The sequence below is a fragment of the Schistocerca piceifrons genome, chromosome 6, assembly GCF_021461385.2.
Source record: "Schistocerca piceifrons isolate TAMUIC-IGC-003096 chromosome 6, iqSchPice1.1, whole genome shotgun sequence".
NCBI classification, from domain to species: Eukaryota; Metazoa; Arthropoda; class Insecta; order Orthoptera; family Acrididae; genus Schistocerca; species Schistocerca piceifrons.
The window spans coordinates 541,089,230-541,109,613 of NC_060143.1; the positions used below are offsets into that span (position 1 = coordinate 541,089,230).

The 20,384-nt window shown below is 46.6% G+C and overlaps 1 protein-coding gene across 1 annotated transcript in view; it reads left to right on the plus strand.

Annotated features, from left to right (window-relative positions):
- Window positions 1–374: 374 nt before the first annotated feature.
- Window positions 375–20,384, plus strand: part of LOC124802935 — a 29,164-nt gene continuing 9,154 nt past the window's right edge. The window contains exon 1 of the mRNA XM_047264020.1: window positions 375–457. The gene's annotated coding sequence lies outside the window, so the exon portion shown is untranslated. The remainder of the gene's footprint in view (window positions 458–20,384) is intronic.

Consider the following 20,384-nt stretch of genomic DNA (forward strand, 5'->3'; position numbering starts at 1 on the left):
CATGGCTGCCATTGTTTCGATGTGAGCAGGGGCGATCGTCGCCGTTTCCGCTTTGGTCTCCAACGACCGTAACGCTCGCGTGACGGGGACAGCATTTTTCTATTGTTCGGAGGACCTCAGGAGCACCTTTAAAGCAGCGTCGAAAAAACCGCGAGCAATTTCGAAATGTCTCTATTTGTTCCGAGTTGGAAACAAGGCAGTACTTGCAAGGGCAGCAGCAATTCCGTCAGCGAGAGTGTTTCTACTGGAGGTCGCAGAGTGTGTATTATTTGCGGACAGGAAAAGTAAGATGACGAAACGCACGCGAACGGCAACCTGTGGGATAATTACTCGCGGAGAACATATGTGGGCGCAAAACCTGCCGGCAGTGTGTTGTCCGTCGTCCGGCGGAGAACTCGTCCGCTGCCTCCGTTGGAGCGACTCTTGAGGTCCCGAACAGCCCGGCGCCAGAGCAACCGTAAGCACCCCTCTCGTTCAGTAATATTCCTATACTTTTTTGGTGTTATTTTGCAGCACGTTTCATCACGCGTACCTTTAGTAACAGCAAAGCAAACCAACTTTTATTAACTGGTGTACTACTTTTCAAAGTGACAGACAGATGTCACTATGTTTGAACAGTCATCAAGTCACTGTGAACAGCAGCGGGAGCAACTACCAATCGTTCAGTACCTCGACAATAGAAACACGCTCCTCGATCGCGGAGCCGTTCGAGGACCGCTGTGTGAACTTCCTCACTGCCGGAAAATCGTCGCCTGCTGTGAATCAGTTCCTCGATCGCCTCGACATAGTCGTCTCTGGTTGAGATACCGATAGCTTTCCTTCCCGATCAGCGTCAAACACGGCTGTTTGGCCTCGCTCAAATTGTTGATACCAGTACACTACGGTTCGACGCGACACTGCATTTGGTCCGTATGCCGTTAGAATTTGATGGTGAATCTGTGCGCGTTTTAGACGTTTTCCGCCCAATAATCGCACTGTCCAGCATAGTTCGGAGTACGTTTCCGGTTGCCACTCCATTTCAGTCGCTCACAGTAATGCACCTACCGTCTATACCACAGCAGAACTATCTGCAGGAAACGATGAATGACATATGTAATTTGCTCTCTGAAGCTCCTAAGTAGCTAAATTACACAAGGAAATATTTTATTAGCCGGCCGGGGTGGCCGAGCGGTTCTCAAAATGTTCAAATCTGTGTGAAATCTTATGGGACTTAACTGTTAAGGTCATCAGGCCCTAAGCTTACACACTACTTAACCTGAATTATCCTAAGGACAAACACACACACCCATGCCCGAGGGAGGACTCGAATCTCAGCCGAGACCAGCCGCACAGTCCATGACTGCAGCGCCTGAGACCGCTCGGCTAATCCCGCGCAGCCCGAGAGGCTCTAGAAGCTACAGTCTGGAACCGCGCGACCGCTACGGTCGCAGGTTCGAATCCTTCCTCAGGCATGGATGTGTGTGATGTTCTTAGGTTAGTTAGGTTCAAGTAGTTCAAAGTTCTTGGGGACTGATGACCTCAGAAGTTAAGTCCCATAGTGCTCAGAGCCATTTGAACCAAATATTTTATTATCATAATATAATGTTGTCCATTAAAATACCATGTAGGCGGTATTTGACAAACGTCATATTGATGAAGAGTGAACTAGATGCATGGGTAGGCAAATGATTAACATTTCAGCACCAACGCACAGAGCAGATACAAATAACCCCATCTACGTTCTACAGGGCGTCCCACTCCAAAGAGGCCCCACAAACGAACATTTGCTTAAATTGTACTTAAAGGCTTTGCATAAAAATCACGGGATGGAATGAAATGAGCATGTCATACCTTGTTCCTGAGGGAATAAAGGTGAACCACAAAAGGTGCTGGAAGTGACTGCCCCCGACTTGTAAACACAGTCGAACACGACGCCGCAGATTCTCGAATGTTGCTGCCAGAACCTCTGGTGTCACCGACTGGACTTCACGGATGATTTTCTCTCGTAAATCTTCCAAGTTGTGTGGCTTGTTCCTGTAGATATTGCCTTCTAGGACACCCGAGAGAAAAACGTAAAGTGGCTTTAAATCAGGTGCCCCCAGGGAGCCACAGTCCTTTCGAAATCACTCTACCAGGGAAAGATAAATCTTCCTCGGCCACGGTCACTCGAGACTTGGTGCTTATGACGCCATCCTGTCGGTACCAGCTGACGGTAAGTTCTTCATCGTCCAACTGGTTCACAAGTTCCCGATACATTTCGATGTAAATTGCGCTTGTCACAGTATACTCGAAAAAAATCGGTCCGAAGATGTGACGCTCTGATATTGCACTGAAAATGCCAATCTTTTGTGAATGAAGGGGTTGCCCAACCAGCACATGCGGCATTTCATTACACCACAAACGTGGTTTCTGACAGTTTACGTAGTCAGAGAAGTGTAACTACGGCTCATCACTCAACGACGTGTACTGGCCTCTGAGCAATAAATTGCTGAAACCGACGGGAAAATGTAATGTGTTTGTCTTTGTCATTGACATTCAGTTCCTAAACAATTGTAAAGCTGTACGGATACGTGCCGGCTTTCTTCGCAGCTCTGTGAATGTGCTCCGTGACATTCCACAGTCGTGAGATAACCGTCGAACAGCCTTTGCAGGAGGGGCCAACAATTGTTTCATGTCAGTCAGTTTTTCTTCCAATAATGACGGCCGCCCCCCGCTGTGGAGATCCGTTACCGATCCACATCTCTCCATCTTGTTCGCTAACATTTACATGCAGCATTTACACTGAAGCGCTAAAGAAACAGAAATTGGCATGCATATTATAATACAGAGATATGTAAACAGCCTAAATAAGACAGCAAATGTCTGGCGTAGTTGTTAGATCGGTTAGTGCTCCTACAATGGCAGGGTATCAAGATTTAAGTGAGACTGAACGTAGTGTTGTAGTCGGCGCGCGAGCCTTGGGACACAGCATCTGCGAGGTAGCGATGAAATGGGGATTTTCCCGTACGACCATTTCACCAGTGTTCTGTGAATATCATAAATCCGGTAAAGCATCAAATCTTCGACATCACTACGGCCACAAAAAGATTCTGCAAGAACGGTACCTACGACGACTGAAGAGAATCGTTCAACACGAAAGAAGTGCAACCGTTCAGCAAATTGCTGCAGATTTCAACACTGGGTCATCAACAAGTGTCAGGGCGCGAACCATTCAACGAAACATCATCGACATGGGCTTTTGGAGCCGAAGGCGCATTCGTGTCCCATTGAAGACTGCGCTACACAAAGCTTTAACCTCGCCTGGCCCGTCAACAACGACATTGGACTGTTGATAATTGGAAACATGTTGCCTGGTCGGACGAGTCTCCATCCAGAGGATGGACGTGTATGGGTATGGAGACAACCTCATGAATCCGTGCAGCCTGCACGTCAGCAAGGGACTTATCAAGCTGGTTGAGGATCTCTAATGGTGTGGGGCGTGTGCGGTTGGAGTGATGTGGGACTCCTGATACGTCTAGATACGACTCTGACAGGTGACACGTACGTAAGCATCTTGTCTGATTACCTGCATCCATTCATGCCCATTGTGCATTCCAACGGACTTGGGCAATTCCAGCAGGACAATGCGACACCCCACACGTCCAGAATTGCTACAGAGTGGCTCCAGGAACACTCTTCTAAGTTTAAACAGTTCCGCTGGCCACCAAACTCCACAGATGTGAACATTATTGAGCATATCTGGGATGCCTTGCAACGTGCTGTTCAGAAGAGATCTCCACTCCTCGTACTCTTACGGATTTATGGACAGCCCTGCAGGATTCATTGTTTCAGTTTCCTCCCGCATTACTTGAGACATTAGTCGAGTTCATGCCACGTTGTGTTGCTGCACTTCTGTGTGCTCGCGGGGGCCGTACAAGATACTAGGCAGGTGTACCAGTTTCTTTGGCTCGTCAGTGTAGAAGGCATGTGCTGGTCACCACACAGATCAACAAATATTCGCTGACATGTCTTAATGGAACCGGTAATCCAATGTTGTTGTTGTTGTGGTCCTGAGACTGGTTTGATGCAGCTCTCCATGCTACTCTATCCTGTGCAAGCTTCTTCATCTCACAGTACCTACTGCAACCTACATCCTTCTGAATCTGCTTAGTGTATTCATCTCTTGGTCTCTCTCTACGATTTTTACCCTCCACGCTGCCCTCCAATGCTAAATTTGTGATCCCTTGATGCCTCAAAACATGTCCTACCAACCGATCCCTTCTTCTAGTCAAGTTGTGCCACAAACTTCTCTTCTCCCCAATCCTATTCAATACCTCCTCATTAATTACGTGATCTACCCACCTCATCTTCAGCATTCTTCTGTAGCACCACATTTCGAAAGCTTCTATTCTCTTCTTGTCCATACTAGTTATCGTCCATGTTTCACTTCCATACATGGGTACACTCCATACAAATACTTTCAGAAACGACTTCCTGACACTTAAATCTATACTCGATGTTAACAAATTTCTCTTCTTCAGAAACGATTTCCTTGCCATTGCCAGTCTACATTTTATATCCTCTCTACTTCGACCATCATCAGTTGTTTTACTCCCTAAATAGCAAAACTCCTTTACTACTTTAAGTGTCTCATTTCCTAATCTAATTCCCTCAGCATCACTCGATTTAATTTGACTACATTCCATTATCCTCGTTTTGCTTTTGTTGATGTTCATCTTATATCCTCCTTTCAAGACACTGTCCATTCCGTTCAACTGCTCTTCCAAGTCCTTTGCTGTCTCTGACAGAATTACAATGTCATCGGCGAACCTCAAAGTTTTTACTTCTTCTCCATGAATTTTAATACCTACTCCGAATTTTTCTTTTGTTTCCTTTACTGCTTGCTCAATATGCAGATTGAATAACATCGGGGAGAGGCTACAACCCTGTCTCACTCCTTTCCCAACCACTGCTTCCCTTTCATGCCCCTCGACTCTTATAACTGCCATCTGGTTTCTGTACAAATTGTAAATAGCCTTTCGCTCCCTGTATTTTACCCCTGCCACCTTCAGAATTTGAAAGAGAGTATTCCAGTCAACATTGTCAAAAGCTTTCTCTAAGTCTACAAATGCTAGAAACGTAGGTTTGCCTTTTCTTAAGTTTCTCAAAAAACACTTCCCCTTCGACAGAATAGCGATACATTATCACTTAACACTGAACACTTACCTCCAGCCACAGTGATGCGCGGAAACACACTGTTGCATCAAACGATGTTGCAGAGTGCAGTGTTGCCACGTGAAGCGTCACAAATTACAAGGTACAATTTCAGCGGAATTACTACACATCTTGTGAGGCCTCTTTCGATTTGTGACGACACTAATTAAGCAACTTCGAGCGCATATAATCCGTGGGATACAGAACATCAGAAGAAACACCAAATGATGGTATACATAAGGAGTGATTACGCAGTGAGTTTCTCTTTCAGAAATGACATTTGAATATTGCTTGTTTATGACAAGACGGTGGCACGTGTCCGAATTCTACAGCGGCGGGATTGTGGGCTGTGGAAAAGTGCTGTTTCACATTCCATGACATGCTGCTCGCGTTGTCCGCTCACGCAGATATGCAGTCGTCAGGTTTAGCAGACCACTGTCAACGCAATGCAGGGTCTTAATGAGTGCACGCGAGTGGAGCCTGAAACGACAGATCCCTCGTCGGACCCGACCAATGCAGGCACCTATATGGCGGAACGATAAACCGCACTTCGGATAGCCCGCTCTCCAGGTGACCAAATTCGGACACGTGCTTGTAGATGGTTCTCCTTCTCACACGAGGGACAACCACTCTGAAATGCGACTTCTGATTGAGAAACCCTGGCAGAATCTTCTTTTACTCAGGGTGTAAACGATAACTGTTTACAACGTACCACCGTAGATTGGATGAGGTCTTGACGAACAGCTTGATACGGGACAATTGCCGCCTATCAAGCGGGGGAGCGGCGTCACGTGGGCCTAGAAAAACCACCTAAGTTACAGAGCATGGCTCCGCGCGATATTTTGGTCAAGAGCTTCCTTTATTATCATTGTAAATCCCTTGTCCTTGCACTCACGAAATGCAAAATTCGACGTGTGTATGTAAGTTTTACGTCAAAATATTGTAAATTATAACAATATAAAATAACAATTAAACCGTTTTGTTTGTGTGGCCTTCTCACTACGAAACTGCTGTTTTGTAAGTTTAGATCGAATTGTGTACGTAATTTTTTTGGCACGACGTTTACAGAAGTCTTTTTCTCTTACGTTATCATCACAGGAAACTTTAAACTGGAAATGTTAACGAAACAGCCGAGTAAGCCGGTTATGTAAGAGAGCGACAGGACACTGAAAACCTCTCGCCGCACGCGTGTGCCGTAGCTTAGGGCCGGTGTTGAGGCTGTCTGCCGGCTTGACACTCGGCAAGTGTTCCGTGTCAAATGTCCCTCTCGCCTTCCCACGCGCCACTGCGACAATGTAAAATGGTGCAAGATGTTCGAAATTCTGAGAAAAATAGGAAGAGATGGGTAATATACAATATGCGCAAGAACCAAGAGGGAATAATGAGAGTAGACGACCAAGAACGAAGTGCTCGGATTAAAAAGGGTGTAAGACAGAGCAGATTAACACTGGCAAAAAGGGCATTCCTGGCCAAAAGAAGTCTACTCGTATCAAACATATACCTTAATTTGAGGAAGATATTTCTGAGAATGTAAGTTTGGAGGACAGCATTGTATGGCAGTGAAACATGGACTGTAGGAAAACCAGAACAGAACAGAATTGAAGCATTTGAGATGTGGCGAAACATGCGGTGAAACATGGACTGCGGAAAAACCAGAACAGAAGAGAATCGAAGCAATAGAAACGTGGTGCTACTGACGAATGTTGAAAATTAGGTGGACTGATAAGGTAAGTAATGAGGAGGTTCTGTGCAGTATCGGAGAGGAAGGCAATATGTGGAAAACACTGATCAGGAGAAGGGACAAACGTTAAGACATCAGGGAATGACTTTCACGGTACTAGAGGAGGCTGTACAGGGCAAAAACGTAGAAGGAGACAGAGATTGGAACACATCCAGCAAATAATTGAAAATGTAGGTTGCAAGTACCACTCTAAGATGAAGAAGTTGGCACAGGAGAGGAATTCGTGGCGGGGTGCATCAAACCAGTCAGAAGAGTGATGACTCAAAATAAAAAAATTAAAGAAACTGAGCTTTGAGCACTTTTTCATCTTCCATACTTCTCCTGCAAGCTGTCTGTATTCTAAATTTTGGGAGGAGGTGGTATGGACCGAAACAAGAGAACCTTGTCTAGTAAACATGGGCTGTAAAGGGCAAACATTAAGAGCTTTGAGCACTTGTTCAGAAGAAGAAATGTGTTTCACAGTAGTAAAGATGAACAAGTGCCCGTAGCTCGTAAGGCATGCATTTTAGGGCACACGTTAACTAGACTGTTTTGCTTCGACTGATCGTTGCTGCCATATCTCTGAATACTGACCATTCTTCTCGGGACGTCCTGTATGAGCGGAGCAGCAACAGATGAGGAAGCAGTCTGGTGACGACACGAACCTCAAACGCGTGAATCCACTGACATAAGCGACCGTGACACAAAAGCGAAGCGCCTCGGGATGCGCATCTCTAAAAGAGCGAAACTGGTCGTCTATTCGCGTGCTGCCGCCGTGAACATTTATGGAAAGTGCTTGCGCACTCTGTGAAGCATTATAGGTGACAATCTGTGGCACATCTGGCGACAGAGTACACCGATTGTGGAGCGTCAAGTGTTTCTGACACCCAAACCTACACATGTTAGACACTCAGATCGGTACCAAACCTTGTATGTCGGTAGAGTATCGAGCAAAACTCCGATCTAGTTTGTGCTGTGAGCTGTCATCCATCCGAACTGGCATAAATGATAATTACAAGTAACACCAGGACTACGGAGCGTAGAAAAAGTATAACTGTGAGGAACTGATTTGTATAGCTACCGTGGGGGAAATTGGTAGAGTGTTAGATCGTCGTACCAAGGGTCCTGGGTTCATACCCCAATGATAATAATTTTTTACAGTATTACGCGTGAAAGTGTTATACTGGACTATTAATACTTCCGCACCTGTGATGGAATTGTTTCTTTATCCTACTGTTCCGATTGTTTGTGTTTGTTCTCTGAAACTACAAATGGTCTAGCTGCTTCATCACGAGTAATGTCTGTTCTGTAGCACAAGTCCGACAGAACACCACACCTATCTATGCGCATGTACTCTATAGGTTTGCTACTTTCAACTAACGAAGCGAAAGCAGAATGCCGAACTCCGAAAAGTCCTTTTACATGCCAGGAAAATGTTCTCAAATATATCAGGTTCACGGCTGCAGAGTTAAATGAAATTGTAACCTGAAGGGTTTGAACGCGGGACCTTCGTCACAACGACCTCACGGTCTAGCAACTCAACCAAGCGAGATCTACGAAACTATCAGTCACAGATACGCCTTTCGTCTCTGCCGCGCGGTGTAGCCGCGAGGTCTAGGGCGCCTTGCCACCGTTGCAGGGCTCCCCCCGTCGGAGGTCCGAGTCCGCCCTCGGGCATCGCTGTCTCTGCTCTCCTTAGCGTAAGTTTAAGTTAGATTAAGTAGTTTGTAAATCTAGGGACTGATGAGCTCAGCAGTTTGGTCCCATACAAACTTACTACTACTACTACTACCACCATTCACCGGCCCCGGTAGCCGAGCGGTTCTAGGCGTTTCAGTCCGGAACCGCGCGACTGCTACGGTCGCAGGTTCGAATCCTGCTTCGGGCTTGGATGTGTGTGATGTCCTTAGGTTAGTTAGGTTTAAGTAGTTCTAAGTTCTAGGGAACTGATGACCACAGAAGCTAAGTCCCATAGTGCTCAGAGCCATTTGAACCATTTGAACTACCACCATTCGTCTCTGTCCCACTTAGAGGGTGTCCAGCGAAGGAGTCCCTAACTTAAAAATTAAATATCTCGGAAACTAAAGTCGATAGTCGAGCGCTACGAAGATATGTTTATTGCGAAAAGCGTCAAAATTTTGTACAAAACTTTCGAAACAGTTCGAAAAGGTAGTAAAAGATGGCGATGTACATTGTGAAGCTCGCACAGTGTCAGCATGCGAATTAAACTCGTCTTCTACGCGCAGTCTCGAAACTTGGTTAGGTTAGGTTAGGTTCAGCAGTACACCTCTTCGTGATGCACAACGCCTCTCTTGTTGCGTCTTCCAGTGGACTTAGTTGGGCATCCCTGTAACGCTCTCGCGTCGACTAAATGATCCCGTGGCGAAACGCGCCGCTCTTTGTTGGCTCTTCTCTATCTTCCCTATCAATCGTACGTGGTAAGCGTCCCATACTAAACGAACAATACTCAAGAATCGGTCGAATAAGCGACTTGTAAGTCACTTCTTTAGTGGATGAATTACATTTTCTTAAGATTCTTTCTACGAATCTCAGTCTACGCTCTGTTCATCGTAAGAGTAAACCTGATATAAGCATTACACCATGTTTTCTTCCACTTTTGCTTTAATCTCATTGGATTTCGGTTCACGTGTAACGGAAGCCGAGCTGTGACCAGTACACTCAAGTACGATCATAGGAATACGTTTTATGCTGTGTTACCCGCACATACACTACTGGCCATTAAAACTGCTACACCAAGAAGAAATGCAGATGATAAACGGGTATTCATTGGACAAATATATTATACTAGAACTGACATGTGATTACATTTTCACGCAATTTGGGTGCATAGATCCTCAGAAATCAGTACCCAGAACAACCACCTCTGGCCGTAATAACGGCCTTGATACGCCTGGGCATTGAGTCAAACACAGCTTGGATGGTGTACAGGTACAGCTGCCCATGCAGATTCAACACGATACCACGGTTCATCAAGAGTAGTGACTGGCGTATTGTGACGAGCCAGTTGCTCGGCCACCATTGACCAAACGTTTTCAGTTGGCGAGAGATCTGGAGAATCTGCTGGCCAGGGCAGCATTCGAACATTTTCTGTATCCAGAAAGGCCCGTACAGGACCTGCAACATGCGGTCGTGCATTATCCTGCTGAAATGTAGGTTTTCGCAGGGATCGAATGAAGTGTAGAGCCACGGGTCGTAACACATCTGAAATGTAACGTCCACTGTTCAAAGTGCCGTCAATGCGAACAAGAGGTGACCGACACGTGTAACCAATGGCACCCCATACCATCACGCTGGGTGATATGCCAGTATGGCGATGACGAATACACGCTTCCAATGTGCGTTCACCGCGATGACGCCAAACACGGATGCGACCATCATGATGCTGTAAACAGAACCTAGATTAATCCGAAAAAATGACGTTTTGCTATTCGTGCACCCAGGTTCGTCGCTGAGTACACCATCGCAGGCGCTCCTGTCTGTGATGCAGCGTCAAGGGTAACCGCAGCCATCGTCTCTGAGCTGATAGTCCATGCTGCTGCAAACGTCGTCGAACTGTTTGTGCAGTTGGTTTTATCTTGCAAACGTCCCCATCTGTTGATTCAGGGATCCAGACGTGGCTGCACGATCCGTTACAGCCATGTCATCTCTACTGCTAGTAATACGAGGCCGTTGGGATCCAGCACGGCGTACTGTATTACCCTTCTGAACCCACCGATTCCATATTCTGCTAAAAGTCATTGGATCTGGACCAACGCGAGCAGCAATGTCGCGATACGATAAACCGCAATCGCGATAGGCTACAATCCGACCTTTATCAAAGTCGGAAACGTGATGGTACGCATTTCTCCTTCTTACACGAGGCATCACAACAACGTTTCACCAGGCAACGCCGGTCAACTGCTGTTTGTGTATGAGAAATTGGTTGGAAACTTTCCTCATGTCAGCACGTTGTAGGTGTCGCCACCAGTGCCAACCTTGTGTGAATGCTCTGAAAAGCTAATCATTTGCATATCACAGCATCTTCTTCCTGTCGGTTAAATTTCGCGTCTGTAGCACGTCATCTTCATGGTGTAGGAATTTTAATGACCTGTAGTGTAGATTGAGCGATAATGAGCGGGACAATAGCTTTATCGGCCCATTAAACTTGGACTGCACTGGCCAACCAGCCGTCCATCCAACCTGCAATAATGTGAGCAGTTGCAGTTCAGACGTGAAAAGAGACGGGCAAAGAAACAATATAACCTCGGATGTCATTTAACTTTTAATGAGAATGAAATAATATTCGGCAAAACTCCAGCACTACAGAGCCCTTCTTAGGTAACGAGACGGAAAGCATAAAATGCTCTCGTGCTCATCTGACATAGTATTCCATTTACAAACAAGAGTGATGAAAATTCCTGACTTAAACATAGGGTAATTTTTCTGAGCCACCTATGTGTGATGCAAAAGCACACTGCAGGGATGTCAGCGTACTGTCAAATACTGAAGCCACCGAAGATATTAATTACAGTCAGTCTTCTGGTAATCTCTTACCTCTTTTCTTATCCGAATCCGAGAAATACATTTCAGTTCTGGAACTACCATCAGCTACGTTGATAACGAGACGATCAACAACAGAATCCACGATGCCACCCAGGCGCCGCATTTAATCCTCTTCTTTTATGACATGCCGTTCTATATCTTGCCAGCGTTCAGCAGTGACATGTGAAAAAGCTGCGTGCGTTAGTGCCGGTATGTCTTGAGCCTAACGTCTTATTCCTTCTACAGATAAGTTCCGTTAGCCAGAATGCGATTTTTACTCTGCGGCGGAGTGTGTGCTGATATGAAACTTCTTGGCAGATTAAAACTGTGTGCCCGACCTAGACTCGAACTCGGGACCTTTGCCTTTCGCGGGCAAGTGCTCTACCATCTGAGCTACCGAAGCACGACTCACGCCCAGTACTCACAGCTTTACTTCTGCCAGTATCTCGTCTCCTACCTTCCAAACTTTACAGAAGCTTCTGTAAAGCTTCTCACAGGAGACGAGATACTGGCAGAAGTAAAGCTGTGAGTACCGGACGTGAGTCGTGCTTCGGTAGCTCAGATGACAGTCTGCGTTCGGCAGGGCAGCAGTGCGCACCGCGCTCGGCCGTCCACGCCGCTGCGCGCGCGGAGTGTTTTGTTTACTTCCTCGTCACCGCGCTTCTCAGTCGAACAAGCTGTAATGGCCAACTCTTACAGGAAGAACACTCTTAAGTTCACCTTCTCAAACGAATACGCACGACCCAAAGCACTGGCCGTCGAACGCTTCCTACGCGAAGACGTGAAGATCCCGCGTGACGAACTCATCGGCATACACCTATCGATCATTAGCAGCGTCGTTTATGTTAAGATGACTTCCGACGCTGCCTGCAACGAGATCATTCAAAGGACGCGACATGGACTAAAATTTCGGCATTCCGACGGAAACGTCGGGCCTGTGGATGTCGACCATGCAGGACTTGGCCTTCGGACGATCCGTGTATTCGAACTGCCTTTCGAGGTGGCTGAAGATGAAGTCATCGCGGCGCTAAGTCCGTTCGGAAAAGTCCAGAGCCACGTAGCCGAGACATGGGCACAGTTTACGACGTATCCGGTGCTTAATGGTGTGAGACAAGTCCGAATCGATCTCAAACGGCACGTTCCATCGTACATTTCTATCGGCGGCTGCCGTGCGGTAGTCATTTACGACGGACAACCTCGAACATGTTCCGGTTGTGGCCAAGAAGGCCACGTCCGTAATGAATGCCTGCAACGCCGCATCACACAACTAAGGCCCGACGATACGAACACCGACAGAACCACGACCACCCTTCCAGTCACCTATGCGGCGACACTGCACGTCCAGCCCTCACAAGGCGCCGTTCACGAGCGTCTCTCTGGTCCGATACACCCGGAGGCGTCCCAGCACCTTGACACCGGCGATGCCGCCCGTGAACACGTCCAACAGCCGGACACACCCACGCTAGAAGATCACAAGGATACCAATGAGAGTGTTCTGGAGAATGAAGACCGCATCATAGCACCCGCGGCTTTTGTACCGGAACGACGTGAATCTCTTCCTTCCTCAGACACCGAAACTCATTGCCGAAAGCAGAAGTCGCCCAAACGACGAAAAAAACGCCGCAAGACATCAGAATCGACCATTGAGCCCCCTCTGCAGGACGAAGAAATGCCACATCACTCCGACGGAGAACACGATAACACTTTCTCCTCTGCCACGGAGACGCGTCATCCACAAGACGGTGAACCGTCCGACAGAGATCGTGCGCAAGCCCCGCGCCCAGAAGCCATGGAACATAGCACGCCTGTTGTCACCGACGCCATTGAGCCGACTCGGCCAGCGCTGCCACCTCTCGCCGATGTCAAACCTGTCGGACACCTTTCATGGGCGGATGACACGGATTTCCCACCTCCATCTGATGCGGAAATGAGATCTGTTTCTCCGTTCGACCAAAACTAAAATGGGGGAAGTTTCTACGGCGAATCCTGCGACTTCTATGGACTTCCAGCATCCACAACAACAATCTTCACCAGCTACGACCTTATCAACAGCACGGATCTCCCATCAGGCGTACCGAATAGCTACTATCAATACTAATAATATCGGCTCCCATGCTAAACTTCAACTGCTCCGTGACACGCTAAGAGCAGCGGACATCGACATCGCCCTGTTACAAGAACTGAGGACAGCGACTTGGACTGGGTGTTATGGATATGAGACGTACGCCGCCCCTGTAGCTATGGAACACACAGGCGCAGCCATCCTCCTCCGAGAGGGAATAGCAGTTTCCGATGTCGCATACCTCCCAACAGCGCGAGGGGTGGCCATAACAGTTGAAGGACTCAAAATCATAAATCTCTACGCCCCATCGGGCACTGATAAACGGAGGGATCGCTCCCAGTTCTACGCAGAAGATATCACGCCTTTATTCCTCGGTCGATACGATCATCTCATCGTAGGTGGAGATTTCAACTGTGTTCTCGAGCGCACAGACCAATACCCCCATTTCACCACATGTCCCGAACTTCGCTTCCTCGTCCGCCGCCTTCGTCTCCTCGACACTTGGCGAGTGATACACGGCGACCGCCCGGGGTATACACACATCACGAGCCACTCCGCCAGCCGACTTGATAGAATATACATCTCTAACGCTCTAAAATCAGTACTCCTCGACGCGGAACGTTGGCCGTCTGCCTTTTCGGATCATGACATCTATATCTGTACCATGAACCTACGTCGACAATCTATATGGCGCAGTGCAGGACCCTGGAAACTCAATGTGGCGCTACTGCGGGACCCTGAATGTCGACAACAGGTCACCGACACGTGGCACACCTGTGTTCAACGCATTATGCGTTACGAGACCACACTGCAGTGGTGGTTGCTGTGCGCCAAACCGGCCATCCGACGCACATTGACACACTATGGCAGAGCAAAAGCCAGGTGGAATCACCATACAACTGATTTCTGCTATAGCGCTCTACGTGAACTCATGGATCATCCTCCATCCCCGGATCGCCTCAAAGAAGCTCAACGCATCAAGGCAAAGATTCTGTCCTTGACCAGATGCCGTCTAGAGGGAGCCATTGTACGAGCCCGCAGCCAAGACAGGATTAATGGTGAAGAACCTTCTATGCATCATATTGTTCAAAATGTTCGTCGACGCCGACAGGCTTTAATGACAACTTTAGACTTACCTGATGGACGACGGCTGACTTCGCAAGCTACCATTGCGGATGCATTCACAACGCACTATAGACTTTTCTATCAAGAAGTACCTGCCGGTGCAGAGGCCATTGCTGAGGTTGCCCATGAGACACTTGGTACTCTAAACGCAGCAGCTGCAACCCTCCTGACTGCTGAAGTGACCACCGACGACGTCCAGGGCGCTGTGGCCAAGGGGTCTCTGAATCGATCTCCCGGCCCGGACGGTTTACCTCTCGAATTTTACAGAACCTTCCAAGATTTGATGATGCCACGATGGAGGGACATGTACTGGGAACTTTTGTCCGGCGCGGCGAACCCGCCACCAATGTTCATGGAAGGCTTACTTGTACCAGTCCCGAAACCCGCAGGAGGAACACGACTCGACAGTTATCGGCCGATCACGTTACTCAATTCGGACTTCAAGATTTTCACACGCCTTCTGGCAGTGCGACTCAAACATGTATTACGGGACATTGTCTCCCACGAACAAACATCCTTAGGCGGCGATCGTAATATACAGACGGCCCTCAGTGAATATCGAGATGTGATCGCTGTGGCAACACACTCGCGACTGCCAGGCGCTTTAATCTCCATCGACTTCAAACAAGCGTTTGACCGCGTCAATCATGCATTCCTCAACGCAGTGATGGACCGAATGGCAATTCCCCCGACGTTCACGCAAGTGATTATGCGGCTCCTTCGTGGAGCAACGTCCAGACTTCTCGTCAACGGCAGACTTACAGAACCTATACGGATTGAACGCTCAGTTCGGCAGGGTTGCCCTTTGTCGACGGTACTTTATGCCATTGCGATGGAACCACTCATTTGCGGATTACGGCGACGTTTGACAGGTATTCCACTCCGGGATCATATGTTCCGCTGCCGAGCTTACGCGGACGACTTGGCCCTCGTCGTACGATCAGCGGCTGAAGTACAAGCTGCGATGCAGTGGATTACCCGTTACAGTGCAGGGGCAGGGAGCGCTATTAACGTGGCAAAATCATGCGCCATGAAGATCGGCCGCGGCCTTCCCGCAGACAGCGTAGCTCCATTTCAACTGGTAGACACCATTCGTTGTCTCGGATTGGTGTACACGCGAGACATTCGCCGCACCTCGGCGATCAATTTTCGTGCGCTACTGCAACGCATCCGGGCCAACATACAAAATCACATACTACGCCCGCTGAATATGTGCCAGAGAGTCACCTTCGTCAATACCCATCTGGCAGCTCGGATACCCCATATAGCGCAGATTCTGCCCATCACTGCGACAATGGCGGCCAGGTTACAGGCGGCATTCGGCTATTTCATTTGTTCTGGACACATCTTCAAAGTCCAGTATGAAGCTCTCACCTTACCGAAGCGGGACGGTGGCCTCGATCTGGTTAATGTGAGAGCCAGGACAACGGCACTGTACACCAATACTATGCTCCGGTTATGGAAAAGCCAAAATGCTAGTTTTACTGGAATGTTGACCACCGAGCTCGCACCTGTTTCGAGACGCCCACCGACGTCTTTGGCACACATCCCACCTCCGATGTCACATATCGGCCGTTTCTTTTTGGAGTACAGCTACATATGCACCGAGCTCCCCAGGACCAGGAAGACGACCACCCGCGACATCTACCGCCTTCTCCGAAAGTCTCCACCCCGCAACCCCGTCGAAACACGTCACCCCCAGGTTTCATGGCCTACAGTTTGGAAAACGATCCACCAACCATATCACACCACTGACACCACCTCTATGTGGTACCTTCTCGTCAACGGCAAGTATACTACAAGACAGAAACTGCATCGCATCGCACTGGTGGACTCACCCCTGTGCCTCAAGTGCAATGTCGAAGATACAGATTTACATCGTTTTGAGTGTGGGCCAGCAGCAGTTGTCTGGACCCTCGTACAGAAGATTGTGGCTTTCTACCTCCGAGTACCACCACATCACGTTTCTCCCACTATGATGATATATCCCGACACGACCTACTTTCCATCGGCTAAGTGGCACGCCATCACATGGATCAGTGGCATGGCTGTCGACTACCTCTTCCGAGACGACATCGTCGATCCGGCGGACTTTTGGACACGCCTCCAAGTGTATCACCACACCCTTCGCCGGCATCGACACTATCGGGCCACTTTCGCGAACTATTTACAGAGCATTTTCACCAACCCGCCTCAAAGCTGGAATCTCAACGAACCGTGCCAGCCAAGGCTGGACGATCCCACTTTCCCTTTCAATGGTCAATGATAGAATGCATTTTGTTCTGCTGGCGCGCCAAAGTGGAGCATGGCGCGGAAAGTATTCCTATTTTATTTCAGTTCTCTTTCCTCCTCCTCTTCTAAGTTTTTTTTTCTCCTTACACATGTTTATCCCTTTCACAACTAGCTCTCTACCTGCAGCCTATTTGTTTTCTTTCTCTTGTGCTCCAAAAAAAAAAAAAAAAAAAAAAAAAAAAAAAAAAAAAAAATAAAAATAAAAACAAAAAAAATAAAAAAAGAAATGCTGCTGATGGTGAGACTGTACACTCATTTATGTTACCAAAAAAACATACAAATACAAAAGAAGGCCGTTGCGGAAATATAGCTACCTTTTATGTTTTACGTTTTCCAAGGATATTGTGTTATTTATGAAGAACGTCGTCTTTAAAAATAAAAATAAAATAAAAAAAAAAAAAAAATAAAAAAAAAATGGTAGAGCACTTGCCCGCGAAAGGCAAAGGTCCCGAGTTCGAGTCTCGGTCGGGCACACAGTTTTAATCTGCCAGGAAGTTTCAAGTTCAGTTAGGTTCATATTGTAATGGTACAGTGGCAAATGTAAAAGTGCAGCATTAGTATGGTGTGCTCGATGCTGTGAAAATAGTGATTTTTCATGCTTCAACTACACATATCAGGATCTATGGCATGAAACAATGGACATGGTCCAAATAAAGAATATTCGGTTTTCATTTTTACCCTATCCATTAAATTGTATATGGAGTGGCCGAGCGGTTCTAGGCGCTTCAGTCTCGAACAGCGAGAGCGCTATGGTCGCAGGTTCGAATCCTGCCTCGGGCATGGATGTGTGTGATGTCCTTAGGTTAGTTACGTTTAAGTAGTTCTAGGTACTCAGAGCCATTTGAACCATTTTTTTCGATAACTGAGAATATGTATTTGAAATGAAAACAGGAATTTCACGTGTAGTATGTAATTAAAAACAAGAAGACTTGCATTATTCATAAAAAATGATTATTAATTTTTCAATTATGAGATGTAGGTATTTCAAATTGAACGAGAAAAAAAATTGGACACAGGCGAGGCTTGATCCTGTGAACCATAAAATGTAATAAGTTACGTAGTTGTTCCGCTACCGACTTCGCTACAGATCAAATGTTGGACGCGCGTAATTGTATCTAATACATGAGGCAGAAAACTTCAAAGCCGATTATCTTTCTAAATGTATGACAGACATTAAGAACAACCTATTCCTCGGCACTTTTTAACCGTGTTCCACACGCATATTTCACTACGAAACAGGATGCAGCCTCAGCATTTTCATACTGCCGTATTAACAGCGCAACAATCAGAGCACAACAGTGCAGAGGCTGTGACTGTACACAATTTTTGAAATAAAAACTACGTAGCTAAAGCATGATTAAGAAAAATGTTGATGGCTGCTAATACATTTGTTGTGTACATAGTTCCGCGTACTCAGCGCGTACACAACTTTCCCAATAGAGCACGCTCCACTAAGCACAACAGCGCAGGCGCAGCACTCGTCCATCTCCGCGTCCGCACTATGAGATGGCGCTGTCATAGAGACGGACCAAATTCTGCTTCCGCCGATCCGCGTATTAATATGTAACGCAGCCAATGAGATTGCTGTTAACGTAGAACCTTTTCTCCTCGCGGATCACACTCGCGCAGTGGTACCTGAACGCGCGAGGTATTATAACAATTGTACAGACCTCCAATTAGTCAGTCTGCATTTGTCTGCATTAGTCTGTACCAGTCTATAGTCAAGTTTCAGTCTGCGCCTAATAAGATTATCATATTCCTGTACATAGATTAACATACCAAGACCAAAGGAACTTCAGATTGTCAATTGTAAATAGCCTCCAGAATCAAGTTAAGTAAGGTTTATGATTGTTATTATTTTAATAAATGTGCGTGAAAATTAATCAAGTTCTGTTTAAAGTTGGTCACCGTCAATCTGCTACTCTAAGCGTGCAAGTGGCATTTCTATCGTCTGACATAACGGCAGAAGATAAACACGCCACGATAAGACCACGAGACATATTGCTGACACTCGCTTACTGCGTTAGTGACAAGTCAAATAATCTGATGGTGTGTGTACCGAAGGTCTTACAGTGCACACACCACAACATTTGAATATCTTAAAGTTTCATTTAACGTAACTTAGCAATAATATATCTAATCATAAGTAGGACATACTTCCAAGAGCATAACAACACCAATGTAGGTGTGCTACAGCTTCTGAAAAATCATCGCGTTTGTGTTTGTCTACATCAGGTTTATTCTTATGATGAACAGCTCCTGTTTTTCCTACTATTTGCTTTACGTGGTAATTTAACTTATGGTCGCTCCACATAGGTTCTCCTAGACGTTTTACGGAGGTTACTGTTTCCAGTAATTTGTTATCAATTATGTAGTTGTACGGACCTATTCACTACTACCTTCCAGGGTTTCAGAAGATGACTGAGCAGAAACTACAAGACAAATAGAAAACAGACACACGTCAGTGAGTGTCTCTCTATAACTTCGTAACTCACATTACAGATGCTCAAAATGGACGCCGTTTGTGACGCAACAGACACCACTACGTTCGTGCAGTCCTCTGAAGTCGCTGCTACAGGAAGGGGTCATGTAGCCTGCTGCGGACATTTGTACATTGGATTGCCTATCTGCAGACGTGAACTTCCAGTCACACCGCTCATCCATCACAGTACCCAAGTACATCAACGAGGATACTTGTTCAGTCTTATTTGTTTTTATTGACAATACTGTCTGGATTCCTCTCTTAGAGAAGACTACAACTTTGGTGTTGGAATTGTTGACAAACAGGCCAAATTCTTCACTGTGCTGGACTAAATTGTCTGTGGATGCAAAAGCTGGACCCTTGACGAATATCTAGAGAAAAGACTTGATGCTTTTGAAATGTACACCAACAGTAAAAATCGCAACACCGATAAATAATTAATGTACAGTAATGACATTTCGGGAATATTTAAGTGATCAACATTCCAAGATTACAAGTTAATGTAAGTGTGAGATAAGCCATTAGCAAATGTGAAATGCTAAAGTGCGCGTCATTTATGACGGCGGCCGAGTTTAGGTTCGTTCTGCGCATCTGACGTCACAAAACACAGTCTGCCAATGAACAGAGAACGACGTTGCCAGAGCTCGACTGCAGTACAGAGCACGGACGAGTGTCTTCAGTTTTAGAAACGTTCAGTCATAAATAAAGTAACTGAACGAAAGCAATGTCTTGATAGTAGAATTTCTTTTATAGAAAGTTTGGAAAAAGCATTCTTTATACCAATTGCTTCATATTCTATTAATTAATTAAACCAAACAAGCAACAAACCTCCTAATTCAGGCGATAGCAAGGAAAGATGTTTGTATCATTCTCACTAACCGCTTTTTCGCAATAAAGAACAGCGGTAATTGTTTGTTTCCTATTGTACTTCGACGAAACGTGAGTATTTCATAGTGTTAACGTAATGGCTAAAGTGTTTCTCTGCTTAA